The following is an 18,719-nucleotide window of genomic DNA, read 5'->3' as shown; positions in this document are numbered from 1 at the left end:
TCTCATTTCTGGCTGACAGAGAAAGCATTGTCAGATTAATCTGGGGTCAGCCCAATGGGTAGACCCGGCACCAAACCCCAACCTCAGGGAAATCATCCCTCCTCCTTTGCCTCCCAGTGCTGAGACCAAAGATCTCAACGTTGAGATTCTTTTCTTCTTTCCCCTTCAAATCGCAGTCTGTTGCTTGTCTTTTAGCTTTGTTTATGGTGTCATTTGTCTTATAGGAGATTTTTATTTTTATGAGGTCAAACTTGACAGTCTTTTCCTTCACAGCTTCTGAACTGCGTGCCTTGCTTAGAAAAGCCTTCTCTGTCCCCAGGACACAGGGGCCCCCACAGAGGGGCCCCCCGCAGCTGTGAAATGTGAGGCAGCCTCCAGAAAGCTCCCAGACAGCAGACACCAAGGGGGCAGGGAGCAGGAGCCCAGGCCGGAGAACACGGCCGTTGCCACGAGGCGCCTCAAGCTGGTCGGATCTTTCATGAACACTAGGCAAAAGCCCCTGGAGGTTACCAGAAATAACTAGACAAGCCCTGCAGGCTTCTGGAAATGCTGGTAAACAGATGGGGTTAGAAGCCAGCCAAGGACACAGATCGTGACTGTTAATAGGACTCCACTGGTGCCATTCCCAGGCTGGTGAGGGCTTGGTGGAAACTGGAAACAAAAGGCACGTGCCCAGCCATATCGCGATTCTCCTAAAACCGAATCCTTCCTCCCTGCTTCTTGTTTTGTTGCCCAGCCACCCAGGCTCAAGTGTTCAGTGCAATACCTTCGAAACAACTGGAGGTGGGGGCGTCTGGATAGCTCAGTGGGTTGAGATCAGATCAGGCTGTGATCCTGAGGTGAGGGCTCCCTGCTCGGTGGGGAGTCTGCTTCTCCCTCTCCCTCTGCCATACCCCCTGCTTGTACTCTCTCACTCTCTTTGTCAAATAAACAAAATCTTAAAAAAAAAAAAAAAAAAAAAAAAAAAAAACAGTTGGAGGTTTCTTCTGTGGCAGAGCCCATGCTAAGTAGAAACTATGCTCATTAATCCTCATGGTGACCTTTTTAAAGTAGAGACCGTGATGATCCTATTTACAACTGAGGACATTCAGGAAAATTATCAAATGTGCACGGGAGTTCTGGGGGAGTGATGGGCAGAGCTGGGATTTGCACAAGGGCAGTCTGGCCCATAGCTCTTGCCGGCATCCCACAGATTTTCCCCCTGCTCCCTGTCGCCCCCCTTGTGTGGTTGCAGTGACTACCTGCTATGTTGCTACTGGCATAGTTTTAAAACCCGTGTGCTGCATCTCTTTCCCAAAAGGGCACGGGGCAGCGTACAACAGGAAAGACCAATTCGTTCAACAGATTCGAATTGCTCAAGAATAAAAACAGCAATCTGAAAGGTTGCCATAGTTGCTCTAACTGGTCCTGAAATCAGGCACTGAGCTTCCAGGTAGCCAGGGCAAGAAATGAAACACTAAGTTCTGATACCGATTATGAGAAAGGAGGAAGCAGATTAGTTCCTCTGCAGGTACATATATTTCCAGGAACTAATTCTGAAAGAGACTTCTACAGGGCCTCGTGTCGGGGACGTGGTGTGACATCATAAGAAAGCAATCTTCTTCACTATCTGACAGCAAGAGCAGATGGAGAATCTGGGTAGAAGAATAGAGGGCATCACGCAGTTTTGGAAACAACAGATGCGGGGGCCCCAGCATGTGGACTGCCTATAGGCTAAAGCTCAGAAAAGAATTTTCTAGAAAATTCTAGAACTTTCCCCCATGTGTCTGACCTCTTGCTCGGTTTTGTATTTTGAGAACGGAAAGCTGCAATTGGTTTTGACAGATCCCAAAATACTGTGGGGTGGGGGAGAGTGGGGGCAGAGCCATAGGTTACAGAAACCAGAGATGTCCCAGGAAGGGTAGTCCTCTTCTGAAAGTTAAGGTTTCACACACACAGGGACTTATCAGACATTTACTATATCCCTTTCGTGGCCGGTCTTGAACTACACGGAGTGGGAACCAAGGAAATAAACAACACAGCATTCCCAAACTCAAAGAATTCGATCATTAATAGAAAAAAAGGACCTAGATTTTTTTTAAGTGTCTACTGTATGCCAAGCACTGAGCATATAGCAACTCATTTAATATTTCTAACAAGCCTATATAATAATGATTATCATTTATCATATAATAAGTATTATCATATAATAACATATTATGATGATAATAACTTACTATCATATAATAAGTATTATCACAACACAGGATGGCACAGAAACTGAAAGGGTACTGGACCCACAATGGCTCATGCCCAACGAGGAAGCCAGGCACCCATCAGTCTGTGTGTCCAACAGACCTCTTCTTGCTAAAGGAGCTTTCTTATTCTGAGCCCTGGTAGGGAGTCTCCCAGGCACAACATCAAATGATGTCCTCGTATGTAAAAGTGCTTCTAATCAACAAATAATTTCAGGCAAGGGAAACTTCGGGATGGGAAAAAAAGGGTCTGCGTTCAATCCTACAAAGGTGTATGGAGGAACTTCTCCATGCCAGGACTGTGCCAAGCAGTTTGAATACTCAGACAGTGAGAAACCATCTCTGATGTCAAGAGGCACCCCAGTTTAGTGGAGAAGCAAATGCATAAATGATAACTTTCAACATGAGCTGGCAATTGCTGTGAGTAAGGTAAGCCCAGGAGGCTTTGGGAAGATAGAGGAGTCTATCCAGAGGATAGAAGCATCCTCCAACTTGTTCTCTCTCTGTCAAATAAATAAATAAATCTTTAACAAAAATAAGGGGTCTGGGGGGCACCTGGAGAGCCCAGTTGATGAAGCATCTGTCTATAGCTCAGGTCATGGTCCTGGGGTCCTGGGATCAAGTCACACATCAGGCTCCCTACTCAGCAGGAAGTCTGTATCTCCATCTCCCTCTGCCCCTCCCCCTGCTCCTACTCCCGCTTTTGCCCGCCTCTCTTTCTCTCTCTTAAATGAATAAATTAAAATCTCAAAAAAAAAATCGTATTAAAAAATGAGGCACCTAGAGACGCCTGGGTGGCTCAGTTGGTTGGACAACTGCTTTCGGCTCAGGTCATGATCCCAGAGTGCCGGGATCTAGTCCCGCACCGGGCTCCCAGCTCCACGGGGAGTCTGCTTCTCCCTCTGACCTTCTCCCCTCTCATGCTCTCTCTCACTACCTCTCTCTCAAATAAATAAATATCTTTAAAAAAAAAAAAATGAGGCGCCTGGGTGGCACAGTCAGTTGAGCATCCGACTCCTGGCTTCAGTTCAGGTCATCTCAGTGTCGTGAGATCAGGCCCCACGGATGGCTCCGTGCTCAGCGCCAAGTCTGCCTGAGTTTCTCTCTCCCTCTCGCCCCCTCCTCCCCCTATTCTCTCTCTGTCTCTCTCAAATAAATAAAGAAATATATATTTAAAAAGAGAGAGAGAGAGCCCTGCAACCTGAAGGAGGAAAAGGGAAGGCTTCCTGGAGGAGGTGTCACAAGTAATAAATCTTATAGGATGAGATTTATCCAGGCCAAAAAAAAAAAAAAAGGTGGCAGTAAGATAGTGGAAAGGGAATTTTAGGCAGTAGAAAAAGCTTGGGCTCCAGCTAGGAAATAGACAAATGACATGGAAAGGACTCGGGGGAGAAGGTGGGAGCCACAGAGATGTTAGGAATTATTAGAGCATGCAGTTTGAGGCCAGAAGCCGTGGAGATGAAACTGGAAAGACTACGGGAGGCCAGGCCTTGAGGAGCTTGAACTTTACCCTGTGGGCCTTGGGGACCCCTGGAAGGTTTTAACCAGGGAAGTGACTTGATCCCATGCATGCCTTGGTAATTCTCTCTAGCATTGGTATGGAAGATGGTTAACAGGCTGGAGACAGGAAGAACATCCAAGTCACAAGACAGAGGAGGGAATTGTGCAAAACAGAGGAGTCCTCTCCCAGCAACAGTGTGGATATTGGCCCCTCACGCTGCAATCCTTGAAAGACCATGCCTTTTTTTTTTTTTTTTTAAGATTTTATTAACTCATTTGACAGAGATCACAAGTAGGCAGAGAAGCAGGCAGAGAGAGAGGAAGGGAAGCAGGCTCCCCGCCGAGCAGAGAACCTGACTCGGGACTTGATCCCAGGATCCTGGGATCATGACCTGAGCCAAAGGCAGAGGCTTTAACCCACTGAGCCACCCAGGTGCCCCGAAAGACAGTACCTTTTAAGGCATTGCTAGGCACGCCAGGATAAGGGATTGCTCTGAGCACACTAGCACCATCAGCAGAGAGATAGAAAAACTGAGAGTTAACATCTGGTTGGGAAGAGAACTATAAGAAAACAAGGGAGCTAGAAGCAAGGTGCGGCCCGTCACCTTAACACTAACCCAGGACCCACAATAGAGGCTCACGTGACCCCAGGCAGAGATGTCCTTTGACCCCAGACAAAAGCAAACAAAATGCTGGCTGGAGGACAGCATCTCCAACTCAGGCATTCATGATTCCCAAAGAATACACATACAGACCCACAAGTTTTTGAAAACTCAAATACACCCAGAGGCGAGAGTGAGCAGATATAACACACAACAGCCTCAGGTCCCCAAGGATGTCAGCAATTGTAACTTTTATAATTACAGTATGTTAAGTAACTGGTTGAAATTTTCAAAGAAATAAAAGATGAAATCATAAGAGTTACCAAGTAACAAGAGACCATTTAAAAACCAACTTGCTGGGGCGCCTGGGTGGCTCAGTGGGTTAAAGCCTCTGCCTTCAGCTCAGGTCATGAGTTCTGGGATCGAGCCCCACATCAGGCTCTCTACATAGCAGGGAGCCTACTTCCTCCCCTCTCTCTGCCTGCCTCTCTGCCTACTTGTGATCTCTGTCTGTCATATAAATAAATAAAAATCTTTAATAAATAAATAAATAAAAACCAACTTGCCAGGGGCGCCTGGGAGGTTCAGTGGGTTAAAGCCTCTGCCTTCGGCTCAGGTCATGATCTCAGGGTCCTGGGCTGAGCCCCGCATTGGGCTCTCTGCTCAGCAGGGAGCCTGTTTCCCCCCAACCCCCACCTGCCTCTACTGCCTGCTTGTGATCTGTCAAATAAATACATAAAACCTTTAAAAAAAAAAAAAAAAACCCGACTCGCCAGCTCTGGAAAAGAACACACCAGAACTTTTAGAAATAAAAATGGTAACTTGCAACTGGAAGTCGGCCAATGGGTCCCACCGTAGATAGGACATGACGGAAGAGACAAAGGGTGAGCTTAAAGAGAGATCTGAAGAAATCACACAGGGGACAGCGCAGGCACGAGCAGACAGAAAATGTGAAGGACAAGGGAATGGCCACGGTGGCCCGAACCAAGGTTCCACAAAGAGGCGAGAGAAAATAACAGAGGGGGACTATCCAAAGACATGATGGCTGAAAATTTTCCCGAACTGCAGAAAGCCACACCTGCACAGATATGGCGAGTGACACAAACATCTAAAGAGACGGATGAGAAGAAATCCACGTCTAGCCACACGTGATGAAATGGCTAGCAAAGTGCATCCTAAGACAAAGATCTTAAAAGCAGCAATGAGGAAAAGCCACACCACCTACAAAGAAGGATAATTAGACGACAGCACACCTCTCAAAAGCAATCACAGGAACCAGAAGACAGGGAACAGCTTCAAAGCACTGAGAGAAGATAACCACCAACCTAGAATTGTGAGCTTAGTCAAACTATCTTTCAAGGCTAAGGCTGAAAAGGAGGGGTTTTGTTTTGTTGTTGTTGTTTTTTTTAAGATAAATAAAAAGAGCCATCAGCGAGTCTTTCCGAAAGGAGGGTCTGAAGGATGTGCTATAAGAGAAAGGGAAATTACCCCAGAAGAAAGATCAGGTGTGCAAGAAAGAATGGTGAGCACAGACGTTGATAAACAGGGAGCTACGTCTACACAAACACTGTATAAAATAACAACAACATATGGGAACAGAAATAATTAAAATGCTGCTTCCAAATAGCATGTACATCTGTGGACGATCGAAGTTCAAGTGTTCAAAAGCTCACTGTATTCTTTAGAAAGGGATTTTAAGATACCAATAAGCCAGGGTGCCTGGATGGCTCAGTGGGTTAAAGCCTCTGCCTTTGGCTCAGATCATGATCCCAGTGTCCTGGGATCAAGCCTGTGTTGAGTTCCCTGCTCATTGGGAAGCCTGCTTCCCCCCCCCCCCCCCCCCCCGACTCCTCTCTCTGCCTGCCTCTCTGCCTATTTGTGATCTCTCTCTGGGTCAAATAAATAAATAAAACTCTTTTCTAAAAATAAATAAATAAATAAAATTTTAAGAATAAAAAATAAGTTATTTTAATTGATCACGTACTAGGTTAAAAAGCAGGTCTCGATTCCAAAGAAATGTCACACAGATCATGTTCCCTGACTGCAGTGCATTTAAAGTAGAAGTCAATAAGAAACAGATCAATTTAAAATCCCCATACATTCAGACATTTTAAAGTTTTCTTCTAAGTAATTCATAAATCAAAGTAGAAATCCAAATGAAAATCTAACAACACTTAGAACAGAACGATGAAATGAAAATACTGCCTGTCAAAACCGTGGGGTAGAGCCAAAGTAGTATTTCTAGTAAAACAGAGAGCTTGAAAGTTTCTATTAGAAAAGATGAAAAGTCAAAAAAATTAATGAACTAAGCATCTGACTTACAAATTATAAAAAGAGGCACCTGGGCGGCTCAGTAGGTTGAGCAACTGCCTTCAGCTCAGGTCAGGATCCTGGGGTCCTGGAATGTAGCTACCCCCAAACACCCTGCCCGTGGAGCCCCCCCTTCCACTCCTTGCTCAGTGGGGAGCCTGATTCTCCCTCTCCTTTTGCCCTCCCCCAGTTTTTGCTCTCAACTCTCTCTCTCCAGCTCTCATAAATAAATAAAATCTTTAAAAGAAAAAAAAAGAATTTATAAAAAGAACCACAGAATAAACCCAAAGAGATTTTTAAAAAGTAATAAAGCTAAGAAGACAAACTAATTAAATTAATGCAAAGCATATCAAATTAATGCAAAGCAAAGTCAAAAACTGGCCTCATGAAAAGAATAATAAATAGACAAACCTCTGGCGAGATTAATCCAAAATTCTATATTTGAAAAGAATTTTTAAAGGAACATATGTATATATCCAGAAGAGATTTGAAGGACAGAAAGTGAATGCTATGACCCACTGACTCTATTTTAAGGAAAAGATCATTCCAACCTATACAAACCTATAGAAACTAAACAAAGAGCACTTTTGAGTTCATTTCATGAGGACAGTATAACCTTGATTCCAAAACCTAACAGGGAGAATACAAGAAAGGAAAATTATAGGCTAATTTCACTCAAGAGCATAGACACAAAAAATCTTAAACAAGGTAATAACAACCTGAACCCAGCCATGCATAAAAATGTTAATATGGCTAGGTTGGGTTCATCCTAGAATTACAAAGATGTTTTAATATTTTAAACCTACAAATGTTATTCATTATGTTAACAAATTAATTGAGAAAAACCACATTATCTCTTCATTAGAGGCAGAAGAAGTATTTGATAGGACATAACAGCTTACTCATGATTTTTTAACTCTTAACAAACTAGAGCTAAGAGGAAAAAAATATTTTTTTCTAGAGGAGAAAATTCCTAAATAATAAGGTTACTTACCCAAACCTTTAGAAAACTTTATTCTTAATGGGAAATATTAGCATCTCCTTTAAAATAATAAACAAGACAAAGATGTTATTACCACAGCTTCTCTTCAAAGCCAAACTGGTAATCCTAGCTAGTACATAAGACAAAAGAATGAAATAAAAAATGTAAAGATCAGAAGGAAAGAAATGTATGTCATTCACAGATTATGTATTTATCTCCATAGAAAACCCAAAAATCTACAAAGTGTTAGGATAAGAGATGTAACAAAGTTGCTAGATTTTTTCTTTTTTTAAGTAAGCTCAATGTCCAAGGTGTTCTTTGCCCAATACCCCAAATCAAAGAGTTGCAGACTTGACTGACTGAGCCAGCCAGGTGCCCCCAAAGTTGCAAGCTTTTTGAAACAATATATAAGGGGCACCTGGCTGGCTCAGTCATTAAGCATCTGCCTTTGGCTAAGGTCATGATCGAAGGGTCCTGGGATAAGGTTCCCTGCTCGGTGGGAAGCCTGCTTCTCCCTCTCCCACTCCCCCTACTTCTGTTCCCTCTCTCTGTCAAATAAATAAATAAAATCTTAAAGAAAAGGAAAAAAAGACACAATGTATAAGAGGGAAGGAGAAAGGTGTTTTTTCCGAAAGGGGGAAAAATCAGCTGTATTTAGGAAATGCAATTTTAAGCTATGTATCATTTACAATAGCAACAAAACCATAAGGTTACCAGTAGTAAATCTAATAAAAGATGTGTAAAACCTGAATGGAAAGAATCCTAAAACTTAAAGACAGTAAACAAAGTTGAAAGAAAGAAAGAAAGAAAGCTTTGTGGATACGGAAACTTAGTATTTAAAGATGTCAATTCCCAAAGCAGGAAAGATGTTCAATGGAAAAGAGATAGTCTCTTCAACAAATGGTGTTGGGAAATTTGGACAGCCACGTGCAGAAAAATGAAACTGGACCATTTCCTTACACCACACACAAAAACAGACTCAAAATGGATGAAGGACCTCAATGTGAGGAATCCATCAAAATCCTTGAGAACACAGGCAGCAACCTCTTCGACCTCAGCCGCAGCAACTTCTTCCTAGGAACATCGCCAGAGGCAAGGGAAGCAAGTACAAAAATGAACTACTGGTACTTCATCAAGCTTTTGCACAGCAAAGGAATCAATCAACAAAACCAAAAGACAACTTACAGAATGGGAGAAGATACTTGCAAAGGACATATCAAATAAAGGGCTAGTATCCAAAATCTATAAAGAGCTTATCAAACTCAACACCCAAAGAACAAATAATCCAATCGAGAAATGGGCAGAGGACATGAACAGACATTTCTGCAAAGAAGACATTCAGATGGCCAACAGACACATGAAAAAGTGCTCCACATCACTCGGCATCAGGGAAATACAAACCAAAACCACAATGAGATATCACCTCACACCAGTCAGAATGGCTAAAGTTAACAAGTCAGGAAATGACAGATGCTGGCGAGGATGCGGAGAAAGGGGAACCCTCCTACACTGTTGGTGGGAATGAAAGCTGGTGCAGCTACTCTGGAAAACAGTATGGAGGTTCCTCAAAATGTTGAAAATAGAGCTACCCTATGACCCAGAAATTGCACTACTGGGTATTTACCCTAAAGATACAAATGTAGGGATGCCTGGGTGGCTCAGTTGGTTAAGCAGCTGCCTTCGGCTCAGGTCATGATCCCAACGTCCTGGGATGGAGTCCCACATCGGGCTCCTTACTCAGCAGGGAGCCTGCTTCTCCCTCTGCCTCTGCCTGCCTGTGCTCGCTTTCTCATTCTCCCTCTCTCTGACAAATAAATAAATAAAATCTTTAAAAAAAAAAAAAAGATACAAATGCAGTGATCCGAAAGGGCACGTGCACCCAAATGCTTATAGCAGCAATGTCCACAATAGCCAAACTATGGAACCTAGACGTCCATCAACAGATGAATGGATAAAGAAGATGTGGTATATATATACAATGGAATACTATGTAGCCATCAAAAGAAATGAAATCTTGCCATTTGCAACGACGTGGATGGAACTAGAGGGTATTATGCTTAGCAAAATAAGTCAATTGGAGAAAGACAACTATGATATGATCTCCCTGATATGAGGAAGTAGAGATGCAATATGGGAGTTTGGGGGGTAGGAAAAGAATAAATGAAACAAGATGGGATCGGGAGGGAGACAAACCATAAGAGACTCTTAATCTCACAAAACAAACTGAGGGTTGCTTGGGGGAGGAGGGTAGGAAGAGGGTGGTTGGGTTATGGACATTGGGGAGGGTATGTGCTATGGTGAGTGCTGTGAAGTGTGTAAACCTGGTGATTCACAGACCTATACCACTGGGGCTAATAATACATTATATGTTTATTTTTAAAATTTTTTAACTATATAAATAAATAAAGATGTCAATTCCTTCTAAATTGGTCTAAAGAATCAATGCAGTGCCAATGAAATTTACAACAAAACTGTTGCAGATCTAGACAAGCTAACTCTAGCCACCTTAGAAGAGCAAACACCCAAGAATTAACTTGGCTAGCAAAAAATAAAAAATAAGGCCAGGTGACTTGCACTACGAAATATGAATACTTTTAAAGGTCAAGTAACAAAAATAATATGGCATTGGCATAGGGATGTTCAAATAGACCAACAGAACAGAATAGAGAGCCTCAAACCACAAATATATGGAAATTTGGTCTATGACATAGATAAAGTATGACTTCAGATCACTGGGAAACGCAAGACCTATTGTACTTGAGTAATTGGAAATCCACCCAGAAAAAAATAATATTGGATCCTTTCCTCAAACCATTAATGATAATAGTCCCAGGTGGATTAAAGCTTTCAATATGAAAGCCAAAACTTTTAAACTCGTAGGAGAAAATACAAGAGAATATCTATATGACTTCAGAATGGGAAAGACTCTCCCCAATAAAGTAAAAAGCACCAACCAATGATGGAAGAAATTATTCATAAATTCAATTACCTTAAAATTAAGTACTTTTACTCATCAAGACATCGCAAAGAAAATGAAAAGACAGGGGCACCTGGGTGGCTCAGTGGGTTAAAGCCTCTGCCTTCGGCTCAGATCATGATCCCAGGATCCTGGAATTGAGCCCTGCATCGGGCTCTCTGCTCAGCAGGGAGCCTGCTTTCCTCTCTCCCGCTCTCTGACTACTTGTGATATCTCTCTCTGCCAAATAAATAAATAAAATCTTTAAAAAAAAAATAGAAAAAGAAAAAAGAAAATGAAAAGACAAGCCACCGGCCCGGGAAAGGTATCTGCAACATACACAACTGACAGCCCAGCTGAACACATGAGCGAACAAAAGAGAGGAACAGGCATTTCTCAGAAGCAGGACATGAAAGACAACCAACATATGAAAAGATCAACTTCATTAATAATCAGTAAATGTAGATGAAGACAACATGAGCTACAATTTTACGCCATGTTGGCAAAAAGTGAAGTCTGACACCACCAAGGGTTGTTGAGGATCTGGATCAACAGGAACTCTTACACTTAGCTGGTAGTAATGCAAATGAGTATGACCGAAGCCTGTTGGGAGACAAGACGATGCCCTTTGCAAATTGGAACATTTGCATATCCTACAGTGCCCAGTAATTTCTCCAGAGAAACCCAGGAACTCATGCTTCAGGGAAGCTGTATAAGAATGTCCCTAGGAGGGGCGCCTGTGACTCAGTGGGTTAAGCCTCTGCCTTCAACTCGGGTCATGATCCCAGGGTCCTGGGATAGAGCCCTCCATCGGGCTCTCTGCTCAGCAGGGAGCCTGCTTCCCCCTCTCTCTCTGCCTGCCTCTCTGCCTACTTGTGATCGCTGTCTGTCAAATAAATAAATAGAATCTTTAAAAAAAAAAAAAAAAGAATGTCCCTAGGAGGGACGCCTGGGTGGCTCAGTCAGTTAAGCGTCTGCCTTCAGCTTGGGTCATGATCGCAGGGTTCTGGGATGGAGTCCCACATCAGGCTCCCTGCTCAGCGGGGAACCTACTTCTCCCTCTGCCTGCCACTCCCTTGCTTGTGCTCACTCACTCTCACTCTCTGATAAATAAATAAAATAAAATCATAAATAAATAAAATATAAAAAAAAAAAGAAAAAAGAATGTCCCTAGGAACAAAAAAAAGGGTGGGTATAGTACCTCCACCTCTATTAGTAAGAAATGCCTAAACTAATTTTTGGTAAGGCTGCACAATGACCTCTCCATAGATAAAGCGAAAAGGCTCCAATCACCCAGAGTGACATGGCAGAAATATAATGCTAAAAAAAAAATCAGGGAGTCAAAGACTATATACTATAGTCTCTCTCTCTATATATATAGTCTATATATAGCCAAAGATGCCTATTCTAGATCTGAAGTTGAGTGATTAATGGACAGATGGTCACTTTATTATAATGCTTCATAGTTTTCAAGCATGCTTACATATCAAATAGTAAAGAATAATTTAAATTTTAAAGATATATGCAGGGACAACTGGGGAAGTTTGAATAAGATTTATAGACTGGATAGTAATATTACGAATTTTCTGATGTTTATCCTTATACAGTGGTCAAGTAAGAGAGTGTCCTTGTTTTTAGGAAAAACACCATGATAGCACTTAAGGCTGTTGGAGGATCACAGTGTACAACTTACTCTCAAATGGTTCAGAAATAAATGGTATTCGTATACGTATACACACACACACACACACACACACACACACACACACACACTGTATTAGTTTGCTAAAGCTGCCATAACAAAATACCAGAGTTCAGGAGTCCTCAATAACAGAAATATATTTTCTCGTAGTTCTGGAAGCTGGAAGTCTAAGATCAAGGTGTCAGCAGGGTTGGTTTCTTCTGAGGCCTCTCTCCTCGGCTTGCAGCCACCTTCTCACTGTGTCCTCATGGTGAGAGGTCTTTCCAAAGTATATGCACACCCCTAGTGTCTCTTCCTCTTCTTACAAGAACACCAATCATATTGAACTAGGCCCTATATCAAAGGCCTCATATTAACTTAATCATCTCCTTTAAGACCTTATTTCCGAATACAGTCACTTTCTGCTAGGGGTTGAGACTTCAACATATGGATGGGGGGGCACACAACTCAGCCCATGATAGAGCGACGATAGATACACAGAGACATAGATCGATAAGGAAGGCAGGAAGGGAGGAACACAGGAAGGAAGGAAAGAAGGAAGGAAAGAAGGAAATTTGATAAAATGTTGAGGATCTGGGTAAAGGGTAGATAAAAGTGTTCTGCACTATTCTTGGAACTTTTCTATAAATCTGAAATGATCTCAAAATTAAAAGCTTAAAAGTACACACATGGGGTACGTGGATGGCCCACATCAGGCTCTCCGCTCAGCAGGGAGCCTGCTTCCCCCTCTCTTTCTTTTCTGCTGCTCTGCCTACTTGTGATCTCTCTGTCAAATAACTAGATGGAGGTGACTGGTCAAGGAACTGAACAATGAACATGTGGGGGCACCATCCATGTAGCTGAGAAGAGCCCCCAACTGGTGGCAGGATGGGAGTGGAGAGGATGAGGATGAGGCAGGCTCCCAAGTCAGGAGAGAATGAGGCCAAGTGCCCAGAGAAAAGTAGAAGTGTGACAGGACGGAAGAGGGTATCACAGCTTCACGGGGAATGGCTTCAAATGATGACCCAGGAGCCATGTCTAGATCCAACACCAGGGTCAAGAAGAAATTCAACCATGCTTCTGACTCCTCTTATACCTGGAGCTTGATGGAAGGAACCATCTCCAGCCATAAGGGCCACAGGGAGATGTCCTTAGGGATGGGAGGTACATGGGTTCTGTGAAGAGCTCAAGGGGGTGGCAAGTTGGCTTATCAAAGACGGCACAACCTGGCCTTTTATTCATATGCTATCCTCAGACTCACATGCAAGGACAGGTTAGTAGTATGTACTCAAAAATATTTGCTGAACAGAAGGATGGATGGATGAGGAGCGCATGGTTGGCAAATGAACAAATGAATGGGAGAGTGATGGACAGGTGGGTGGGTAGAAAACAGGATGGAAAAATGGATGGGTGGTGGATAGGTGGGTGGAGAGATAAGTGAGTAGGTGGGTGGATGGATGGGTGTATGAATGGATGGATGAGTGGACAGGTAGATGCGTGGGTGGGTGGATGGATGGGTGGGTGGGTGGGAGAATGGGTGGATGGGTGGGTGGGTGGGTGGATGGGAGAATGGATGGACAGGTGGACGGGTGGATGGATGGACAGATGGATGGATGGATGGATGGTTGGATGGGTGGGTGGATGGGTGTGTGGATGGGTGGGTGGATGGATGGATGGTTGGATGGGTGGGTGGATGGGTGGGTGGATGGGTGGACGGGTGGATAGATGGGTGGATGGATGGGTGGATGGGTGGGTGGATGGGTGAGTAAGGGGATGAAGAGGAAAAAAAAGTATGGGCATAGGGATGAGTAAATCAACAAATGCATGAATTAAATAAACCGAGCAATCCAGGAAACATGAGAGGTCAGCCTGGGAGGTCAGAAATGTGACAGAGATGACACGTCAGGCCCTTCCCTCACAGTCCAAACCACTCATAAGAACATTTATAAGCATAAGGAGTTTGCAAAAGTCGCCATCCCTCTGCTCCCTGGTTTCCCCCAGCCCAAAGGCTTATCTGTGGCCACAAGCCCCCATCTGTGGCCCTTGCATCTAGACTGGTGGGGCAGAGGACACGACACCAGGGAGCACTAGAAACCAATGGAGACCCCTCTTCCCTCTCAGGATCCAGATGGAAAACCCCAGAAAGCAGGGGAGAATGCAGACCCCAGCTCTCATCACAGAAGTTATGGACCTGCCTTCACCTCTCTCTTGCCTTAAACAGGTCATCCAGTTTCTTCTTGACACTCTTACTGGCAAGATTTTTAAGGAAAAGTGCCCCTGTCTTGTCCCTACCATGGGCCCACCCCAGTGTTGTGAGAAGGTGAACCAGCTGCCTGAACTAACTCCCCCAGCCAAGGAAGCCCATGACGAGGGTAGTTGCTGGCCTGGCCTGGAGATTCTCCCCTTTATCTGGCTGCCCCCCACCTCGTCTGCCAGCCACAGGGTTGCAGAAGGAATAGGTTTCCTCCAAGCCAAGATAAGTATCTGAGCTTTATCTCTCCTCAGCCTCTGATCTTCCCATACCCTGTCCCCCAGACCATACCGCCTCCCCAGCCACACCATGGAGAACAGAGATAAGGCCCTCCTGGCCAGCAGACCACAAGAGGGGTGTTGGGGGGGAGGTCCTTCCCTTTGGTCCACCCAAAGCTCAAATTCTGCTTCCTTCCCTAGAGACGGGCCCCAAGACAGCATCTGGACAGTCATCCCAGGGCCTTCACAGCCTGGGCCCTGCACTCTGCTCTCTAGCACACAGCATTGATTGTGTCCTAACTGACTCATTTCTCATCTCGGGGCACCAATCAGAGGGAGAAAATCCTGCCAGTCTGAGCACCAGGGAAGCAGGACAGTGGAGTGCTGGCTGCCACAGGGTGGAAGAGACTTCTCCAGATTCTTGGCAGGAAACCTGATGGCTGCTGGGGACCTCTCAGGCCTGAAAACCGGGTCCAACATCCAAACTGTTCAGCATCCTTTCACAGACACCTCCTCTAATGTCACATCCCATGCTGGGTATTGGAGTCACAGAGCGAGTCCCTGCCTTCACAGAACACCTGGGAGCCCAGGTAAGCAGCAGCTAACCCAGCCTGGGAAATCCAGGGAGGCTTCCCAGAGGAGGTGACATTTCCCCTGGGTTTTAAAGGATGAAAAGGATTTCTTCAGACACAGAAATAAGGGGAAGGCCATTCCAAGCAGAGGGAACCATGTGGAGAAGTCTTGGAGCCATGAAAAAACCACGCATGATAGGACAGTGATAATAAGTGAAGTGGTGGGGCTGTCAAGTCCAGGAGAGGGAAGAGGAAGCTTAGAAAGAAGCATGAAAAGGGGCACCTGGGTGGCTCAGTCGGTTAAGCATCCAATTCTTGGTTCTGGCTCAGCTCATGATCCCAGGGTCATGGGATCGAGCCCCACGCTGGGCTCCACACTCAGTGAAGAGTCTGCTTGAGATTCTCTCGCTCCTTCTCCCTCTGCCCCTCCCGCACTCACACTCACTCTCTAAAATAAATAAGTAAAATCTTAAAAAAAAAAAAAAAAAAAGGTAGCGAGAGCATGAAGAGATGAGGTCCCAGCATCAGGGAGGGTTAGGGGCTGGTTTTGAAAGGCCTCAAAGGTCAGAAGAAAGACTTGGGACTTTATCCCATGGGCAACAAGGCACCAATGGAAGGTTTTTGCTGGCGCAATGGTCAGGTGGGGCTGTGTTTTGGAAGAAGCTGTCCAGCCGAGTACAGCAAGGGCGGCCTCGCAGGAGTGAAGATGGGAGAGCAGGCGGAGGCTGCCACCGTTGTCCCTGAGAACGAGGCTGGCAGCCCAGCCGGTGGCAGGGCGCTGGGAGAGAAGGACCCATGCAAAGGGCTGACAGGCTGGGAAAGCAAGGGAAAGCAAGGAGTCCAGGCTGAGTGCAGGTTTCCAGCAGGTTATAGAGAGCAGGGCAGGGGGGAGGCGAGCCATGGAGGAGTTCGGTGGGAGGCACGTTTAGTCTGGGCTATCTCTGGAGCATCACAGGGCAGGTGGGGATCTGAGAAGCAGGCCTGTGAGGTGTTACCCAGGGCCATATAGGGTTAGTGCCACCTCTGGGTCTAGAACGCAAGCCTGCCCCGCCAACTTCCCAGGGCCAGTGCTGCCTCTTCCTACTATGGTCTCTATACACCTTCTTCCTGTTCCCGGCCATGATGCCTTTGCTCTTGTTGTTTATCTCCCCAGAGTACTCCTTCCTCCTCTGTATCATCCCACCCACCCTCCAGTTCCAGCTAGAGTCCCAGCTCCGTTCAGGGGCTAGAGCACAGAGCCACAGTCAGAGATGAGTGGGGTTCAAAAGAGGGAATGGTGAGTATGACAGAAAGTGCGGAGACAAAACATAGAACCCAGCAAGCTGGCCGTGTGACAGGTCACTCTCCCTCTCTGGGCCTCAGTTTCCGAACCTGTCCTAACAAGGAAAGGTCCTCATCCCCAGGGAGCTCGAGGTCTAGAAAGGGCCACAAGGTAAAACAGGACCATTGATTAAGAGGTGTATTGTGTCCCTTGAGGAGGCAAGTCGGGAAAAAGTTTATGGAGAAAGACTTCGTGGTATTTTCTCTGAGCCATGAAGAATGGGTACAATTTCAGCAAGTGGAGAGAGGCAGAAGCGGGCCCTCAAGCAGAGAGACCAGCCCCAGCAAAGACCGGCAGACACAAAGTTCAGGGTGTGTTCAAGGAAGAATGAGTGTCCAGATTCTGGTTTCTTTCTGAGTCAACAGCTCAGGCACTTTTTGTAAGCAAGCAGTCCAAGGCAGGCAGCCTCCAGTAAACACCTTTTTGCACAATCGAGGTCACACACAGGGACGTGTTTGCACAATGACCTGTTTGCACAATCTCGGCCGACTGCTATATTCCAGCCAAACCAGCCTGGGGCAGATGAGCACAGCCTCCACTTCCGGACACGTACCCTGGCTGGCCCACCCATTCCCGCCCCTTGGGGACAGGCAGCTCCTTGACCCACTCAGGAGCCCTACACACCGCAGACAATGACAGAAACCGAAACGATCCAACCCGCCGTAGGACTGCCAAGAGCGGGGTTCCTCCCCTGGGCTTCCTGACTGGGCTTTCCAGACCCCGGAGGTCACTCTGTCTGATGGAGGAGGGGGCTGGGGCAAGAGGGCTGGAGGAGGAAGTATCCACAAAGCAGACACTGGGTGTGATGGAGGAGATGACCACATCTGTCTCGTGCTTTTTAGCGCACGGGAGTAAACACTTATTGAGCACTTACTGTATACCTGGCTCTGTTGCACATGCCTCGCATGCATTGTTTCACCAATTTCTCTCAAAAACCCCATAAAGCAAATACTACCATCCCCACTTTAAAGATGACAAAACTGAGGCTCAGAGAGGTTAAACAACTTGCCCAGCATCACACAGCTAGTAAGTGGCAAATCCAAGCAGTCCAACCCTTCAGCCCCACTCTTCACCTCTCAACGCCTAATACAAAGTCTCTAAGGTCTCTCCCCTAAGTAAAGTTCTTCCTTAAACCTAACTTTCATTTCAGCTGCCACAGTTTTGTTTCCTGGTGCAGGCCTTCAGTGGAGAACAGAACACAGATGAGATCAGTAAAATCTTGCTCTGAAATACTGAACTATGCAGTGGGGGGAAAGGAAAGGAATTGGACTGAACACCTACCACGCTGGGTATTAGACCTCCCATAGTTCATTTAATCATCACAAAACCCCTGGGAAGAATTGCTTTCCCTGTGGCAGGTAAGGCAACAGACAGAGGCTTGGAGAGGGAGATTCTGCAGCCCAAGAGATCCTCTAGGTGGAGGCTGGAGGCAGAATGAGAATATGGTTTCTGCCCTCAAGGAGTTCACAGTCTAATGGAGGAGGTAGACAGCCAAGAACCCACTGCGGTTATCCAGGATCACCGAGGAAGGAGGGCACCAGCCCAGAGAGATGCTCAGCACAGACTCAAGTCTGGGCGAGCTCAGGGGCAGGACTCAGCCAGCTGGCGGTGACAGGGGGTCAGCAAGAGCAAACACGCGGAGGTGTTCAGAGCCTGAGGCAGGCAGGGAGAGGTAGACCAACGCTGCTGGACCACAACCCAAAGAAATGTGTCTGGGGAAGCAGAGGCAGGTAAGGCAGGAGAAGGAGGTGGGACCAGCTGGCAGGGTACCTTGATTGTCCTGTGAAGGAATTAGGATGTGCCATAGGGCCTCTGAAGAATGGGGACCAACATGATCAGCCATCCCTGTATGTAGGAAAGCTCACTCTGCCAGGAGCTGACAGAGGGCAGAGGGAGAGAACCCAGAGCAGGGAGTCCACAGGAGCCCCAGTGAGGGTTGGGGAGACCCAACAAAGGCGGGGAAAGATGAATTTCAGAATTGTGGACAAGACAAAGAGTTCCACAAAGGCAGGAATGAAAACTGCTTTGGGTCACCATTATATCCCAGCATCTGCTCTGGGAATACGTTTTTCTGAATAATGAACCAAAGGCC

This window comes from Mustela nigripes, chromosome 14 (genome assembly GCF_022355385.1).
Source record: "Mustela nigripes isolate SB6536 chromosome 14, MUSNIG.SB6536, whole genome shotgun sequence".
In the NCBI taxonomy this organism is placed as follows: domain Eukaryota; kingdom Metazoa; phylum Chordata; class Mammalia; order Carnivora; family Mustelidae; genus Mustela; species Mustela nigripes.
This window is presented reverse-complemented; position numbering follows the sequence as displayed.